The sequence below is a fragment of the Triticum aestivum genome, chromosome 6B, assembly GCF_018294505.1.
Source record: "Triticum aestivum cultivar Chinese Spring chromosome 6B, IWGSC CS RefSeq v2.1, whole genome shotgun sequence".
NCBI lineage: Eukaryota > Viridiplantae > Streptophyta > Magnoliopsida > Poales > Poaceae > Triticum > Triticum aestivum.
Window position 1 is genome coordinate 641,784,709 of NC_057810.1, and position 6,520 is coordinate 641,791,228.

The 6,520-nt window shown below is 48.6% G+C and overlaps 1 non-coding gene and 1 pseudogene across 1 annotated transcript; one reads left to right on the forward strand and one right to left on the reverse strand.

The window, feature by feature from the left end:
- Positions 1-3,105: 3,105 nt before the first annotated feature.
- Positions 3,106-6,241, reverse strand: LOC123138439 (uncharacterized; annotated as a pseudogene).
- TRNAS-UGA (transfer RNA serine (anticodon UGA)) lies at positions 3,227-3,313 on the forward strand. The gene has a single exon. It is a non-coding gene; the product is annotated as a tRNA-Ser (tRNA).
- Positions 6,242-6,520: the final 279 nt, after the last annotated feature.

A 6,520-nucleotide genomic window follows, 5' to 3' on the forward strand; every position in this document is an offset into this window, starting at 1 on the left:
TTACTTCTAGAAAATGGGGAAGATAGGGGCTGCCACTAAGTTTCGTTTTGAACCATCCGCAAGAAGGGTTTAGAGATATGCTGTTACAGAAATGGCCTACAAGAACTGTTGCAAATGTTCCATTCCAGACTATTGGCAACAAGTGTCTCAGGGCTTCAGGAAGTTCTTGAGAGGGTGGAAGGCAAATGATGCTACTGACAATAGAAGAAGTAAATCCAATCCCTGCTTTAGCCTTGCTGCTTATTCACTGGCAATCCAACCATACCATTCTTGTCTATCAGGATCAGTCTTTCCCTCAAGTCACCTTAACATGCTTCTTTCTTTCCTTCACTATGCAGATACAAAACTAGGTTGCGGACGCATAAAGCCACTGATACTATTGGTCAGAAGTATGATTTGACAAAAACTACTACTTTAGCAGCTATGCGAAATGGAAGTTTCCTTCTTCTTGCTTGTTTGGCCGTCCGAAAGCAGATACAGATATCGGGGAGAAAGCAGCTCTCTGAGCGATGGATACCGATCGATCTCGGTTATTTTCATTGATCCTGGCCTATCTCCATAGCGCTCACCCAGAGGGAATTCACTCAGCTCTGGGCCGCATCCATCTGGTTGGCATGAGAAAGAAGGCAATTCCTTCCTTGGGTCAGATCTCCGTTCCGGGATGGAAGAAAGAAATGATGGTTTGGATGAGCAATTGGGAAACACACACGGGGTCATGGATGGCTACCTAATGTGAGATGCATGCATTTCGGATAGAATGTCACACTGGCTCTGGAGTGCCCGGGGGCGATAGATATATGGATATATAGAAGGAAGGGAACATCGTCTGCGAGCTCTCTCTCCTAATCCACTTTCTTATTGCAAAGGCTCCAACAGAGCAAAGTTGTACAAAAAGAAGTATGCATATGGTCGGTCCCCTTCGAAAGGCAATGGAAAGCAAGGGTCCCGCTAGCATTGAGGAAGGAAGCGGTGAGACCAGTTCAGCCATAACCTTGAATGAATTTATATAAGCCAGGATCTTGTACCGGGTACGGAGACTCTCTAGTGATGCTCCCCTACCCCCCTCTGCCTAGGGTAATAAGCTGGAGTGATAAGCTTAAGCTAATAGCACATAGAGAGCTAATACCATATCCCGCCCGGCTCCGCCTTTAGCTGACCCAGCCCGGACTTCCCCTTCAAGCGTTCAAGAATAAGCATGGGAGTCGAATAGAGATGGCACTTGGAAACTACCGTTGGTATTTCAGGTTTCACATTGTACAGAATGAAATCATCGATAGGGCTCGCCCCGAAGAGAGGATGCCGCGCTTAATAGAAAATTGTTTAGTTTAGGCATTTAGCTTAGCTTAAAATAGATATGTAACATGATGTACTTACACGTGCAACCACTCCGTCTTCTAGACCGGGGTCATAATTGAACCCACAACAAACCTCAGATGATGTGACTTCTCCACCCTCTAGGCAATTAAAAACTGGTCCCATTAGCTCGAATTTACTAATGTTAGAAAGGAAGACGAAGGTGCCAAAACAAAGCATTTGTTTCAAGCGCTGTCGTGTCCTTGAGCTTCAAAGTCTCCAAAATCTTGATCGAGAAGAGTAAGCATTGCCTGGTGAGGAAGAGCGGAAGCATAGGTTTTTGGATCCTAGCGAAGGAGTTTCAAGCACGGATTACGCTTCTAAAGAGCACTATTTGGCTTGGCCCCTTCCTGCCAAAGATTTGAGATAACTAAAGCGACTCGCAGTCAAAACTGGTGGAGCCAACGCCAAAGAGGAAATGTGTAGATAGTAGGTGAGCGCCTAGCCCCTTAGTCTTTCGGATCGGAAGATTCATTGGTTTCATCCAAAGGCTTCTGTCTCGTCTTCCTCAAATTGTTGATCGAGGATCAAAGACATTGCTAAAGCAGACGCCTACCGAACGGGAGTTCTTGTACCTGCTAGAACGGCATCTGCTCGAACTTTTGTTTCTTAGAAAAGAAAATATGAACTCACAATGTGCAACAGAAATGTACCCACCGGTTGAGAAACCACCATAGTTGGATGATTGCTCGCGCTAGTAAGACAGCTTTGACTCTTCTTGATCGTGATCTGGTGATCGGTCACACCCTCTTTAGAGGTTCTAGGCCCTGCCTATTGAGTCATCTACCACAGAAACAGAGTCTCGTGATGATCCTGGTACAAAAGGTTCGTCAGGCCCGCATTCAGAGACTTCTGCCTCAGACTCATATCCATAAAGATATTCTCTCGCTTTCTAGCTGTACCCTTCTTCACACCCACCACGGAGGTTAGAGATTTCCCGTTATCAACATTGTCCAGGCAGGACTCTATTTTTAGAATGCTCGGAGCCAACCAAACAGTTTGCTACGTCCCTCGAGAAAATCAAAACTTCATTGGAAATTCAGGACCAACTTAGGAAGGCACGGACTCATACTTTGTAAGGTCGAAGTCCACACATAAGAAAATAACTAGTGCCTAGGAATACCCCCTTCTTCATTCATCCATTTAGGTAAGAATGGATCCAGGGAACCTGGCTCGGGAACAGCCCTGAAAAAACACAGTAAGAGAGTCCAATCTCTGAAATATAGCATTTGATCTCCTAAGTAGTAGTAGTAGAAGGCTTAGTATCTGACTTGATCCAATAGAGTCAGAACACACAGTAGATCCAGATTCCACACCTTGCTGTGGACTGGGGAGAGAGCAGCTCTTCGAAGCTGGGCGTTCTGTGTGATTATGGAGGAACTGTAGTACTCGCCCCAAAATGCAAGCCGGGATAGATACTTAAAGAAAGGGGGAGCGGTGGGCCTTCAAAAAGGAGCGAGGGAGTGATGGGCAACCTTTTTCTATATGTTGCTCGTGAGCCGCCAAGTACCAGTCTCGCAACAGTACTGGCGTTAAAGGATCGGTCCTTCACTTGCGGATCGTTCGCGAGTCGAACTCGCTCTCTTGCCACGCCTTTGACTCACGAACTCGAGTCGGACTCATTCACTGCTGACTTTTTTGAGGATCGTTCGTTCTTCACTCTCTTGCTATTACCCGCAGGGAGCGCTGCAACCGACGGTGCATATTATCATATAGAAAGAAGCGAAGCGTAGCGATTCGTACTACCGGAAAAGTGTCGCTAACCGCTAGGCAATAGAGTCAGCTTACGGGGTGGGGCGCAAGCAAGCGTAGCGAATCACATAGAGTTGCCCCTACCTGCCAGCGCGCAGATAGATAGGGCGGGCGAGCGCAGGGATGGATGTCTGAGCGGTTGAAAGAGTCGGTCTTGAAAACCGAAGTATTGATAGGAATACCGGGGGTTCGAATCCCTCTCCATCCGCGAGGTCATAAGTTCTCTCTTGCCTTATCTATAGATAAGAACGAATCTCCTCGACTCGACTGATATGATGGATGGAATGGGTAGAAGGTTGAGGTTATTGTGTGTTGATTTAGTTAGGACTTTGTCTCCCTTTCGTTATCTTCCGCCCCGGGTGGATGACCTGTGGGAGCTAAGTCGAAGATCTCGGTGTCGTCGTGAGTGGTTGATAAACAACGATTGCAGTTTGATTTAGGGAGTCCCAACCCTGTGAAGCTTAACAGACAAAGAAAACGATAGAGACTTCCGGGTATAGGGTGACGACCTTAATGAATCAAGTATTCAGGTGGCAGAGTTTTGAGCTACATAAGCGCTCAAATTCCGGAATACTTATTGCCCCAAAAATATGATCAACCCCAGGTACATTTATTAGGTTTTGATCTGAGGCTATCCTGGTCTGCAGGACCCAACACAAGTATTCATCCTTTCCAATCTGAAAAAGGTGTTGCCGAAAGCTTACCCTCTTCCACACGGATGCTACAGCCGCTATCACTTTTGCAGGAGGGGAATTACAGAGTTCGCCTCTCGACATCTTGTTTGGTAAGCGGAATTTTGACCCAGGCGCCCTAGTGTTGCCTAACCGTTCGGCCGGAGATGTCGGATGCGAGATCTTTAGCTACTTGTATCAATTTGCCGCAGTGTGCTTAGATACAATGGGCTGGCAGCTGAGGCTTGGCAGGATGGGGGAGTTAATTAAGGTCGAGGGAGCAGGAAAGAGTTTGTTATTCGCTATTGGCTTAGTACGGCCTATACATAATAGGGCCATGACGGTTTTGGCAAGGCCTTGAACTTCATATATCCCTTTTTTACTCAATCCAGAATACCGAGAAAGTCAGATTGAATCATTTTGTCGACCTTTCCTTTGGATTTATTATCATAGGTAGTGTTCGAGATCGCCTCTGTGCGGTGAACGCTCGAATGTAGCTAACATCAGTTTTGTCCTCGCGTGGTTGAAGGAGATGCTGCTGCTGGATGGAATGCTTCCGGGGCGCCATGATCCTTCTATCAGGAATAGAATAATCGAGGGCACTGACTGACTGCATCAATCATCGCTCAGTGAGCTATTAATTGCCGCCAATAGCGCTTCGCTTGCATGCAAGGCGGCTAATAAAAGCGCCAGGTAGACGCGCGGAGATGCATTTTGAGTACTGGTGGTACTGGACAAGCTCTAGGGGAATAATCTCTTTCTTATTTCTTTCTTATTTCTTTCCCATGACGACTAGGAACGGGCAAATCAAGAATTTCACTTCGAATTCCGGACCTCAACATCCTGCTGCTCATGGTGTTTCACGATCAGTATTGGAAATGAACGGAGAAGTGGTGGAACGTGCGGAACCACATATTGGATCACTCCAGTGCGGCACGAAGCCGCTGACGCTGAGTAGGCTCCTATGCCGCTAGCACGGTGGAGGTTCCGTAGCGCGTCATGAGCACCGGGCAAAGGGACGGTTGAGCAACTCAAGCGAACCGCCCTACCTGACTTTGGATAAAGATAGAAGGGAGAAGGTTGTGAAGGTGGCCTCGTTATCCACACATCTGGTCGGAGGACCGACCTGGGTTTTCACGAGCGTAGGCGGGTCCTGGAGTGCCCGTCAAGGGCGCTAGCGCATACCCCGGGGTGATCATCACCACCTGCACCTCACATCTCGGCACAGTGGAACGTGTAACCCGCCTGCTGTCCAAGTCAACCACTGAATTTCCTGTAATTCATAGCGCCTAACAGAACGTAGCAGCAAGGGACAACCCACCCATACAGACAGCCTGCGGGGAGGATGGCACTACTGGCAAAGACCGTCTGGCGAAAACGCCGCAGGCGCGAAGCGTGGTGGGCCTGCGCCGGGGGAGCATAGGGAGGAAAGGGAGCCCGGACGGTGGAAGAGCCAGGGGAAGCCGGGTCATTTGACGGAAATGGAAGGTCCGAGCGGCTCATTCATTCTGGAAAAAAGAGGGGGGGAGCGAGCCAATGTATCAATGAATAGATACAGTCAACGGTATTAAGACAGCGCTGCCTACACGCGAATTTGCTTCCGAGGTCGAGCAGTCTCAATTTCACTACAGGATTTTAGAATGAATGCTGGGCTGGGCCACCTCAAATGGCGTGAGCCGCATGCGGGGAGACCCGCACGTACGGTTTTCAGGGGGATCCGGCCGGCCGGCGCCCACCCGACTAGAGGGACTGAGAAATTAATCGAGTACAAAACTTATCTTCAAGCTTTACCTTATTTTGATCGTTTAGAGGGCGATCGCGGAGTCACTGAATGAAGTCCTCCCTCCCTTTCTTTCGGAGGTGCTGACCCGCTGCGAGGCAGATATGACTAAGTGACATATTGAATATGGCGACGACTACAGCATGTCGTAGAAGGAGATAAGAGGTGGAGCCAACGACCCACTAAGACTCACGTATCTACAACTACATTCCCGAGCGGCAGTCAAACGGAGGCGTGAATGCAAGATGCCAGCGGAATGATCGACCGGACAGAGGCTAGGGCAGCTTTCTTCCCACCGCGTCCTTCCTTGTGTGTCGGAGATACAAAGCGAGTGCACCGGAAAAGAAGGGGAACTGAATCGATCTATTCCATGGCGAAGCATCCGAAGCATAACTGCACACTCACACGATCTTTGCCGAGAGATAGGAGCATTCGGTGGAACCGGTGAACTACACTTGCTTCTTGATAGATGTGTGGGACAGAGGGCTCGTGGTACCTGCTGCCCGCCCTTCCTCCGCTTTGATAACCGTGTGAACGGAGAGTGGGCAGAGCAAAAGGGAAGGAGGTCCTCATACGGAGTCGCACACTTGAGCAGTGCGGGAGACTGGAGAATGGGTCGAGTAAACTCCCTTAGGGCCGATTAAATCACAGACGAGGAACTTTTCTTTCTTTTTTTCTTTTTGATTTGAAGGGTATGTTCTCAAAAAAGAAAGGCAGAGGTAAATACTTCGAAGAGGCGGCTCAGTAGGGATGGAATGGTCAATAGTCAAGTCAAGGATGACTTCTTTGTTGGCGAAACGATGGGGGAGAGAAAGCACGCCAGTGATTCTCTGAGCCGGTCTTCATTTCCAATGCCTCAGGAAACAGGTCGAGATAGATGACAGCACCTTTTTATCCTCTTCCTTATCGGGAAGGCGCACTTCTCTTCTTCTTCTTGTCTTCACCTCCTGCCCGGCCCGGAAAT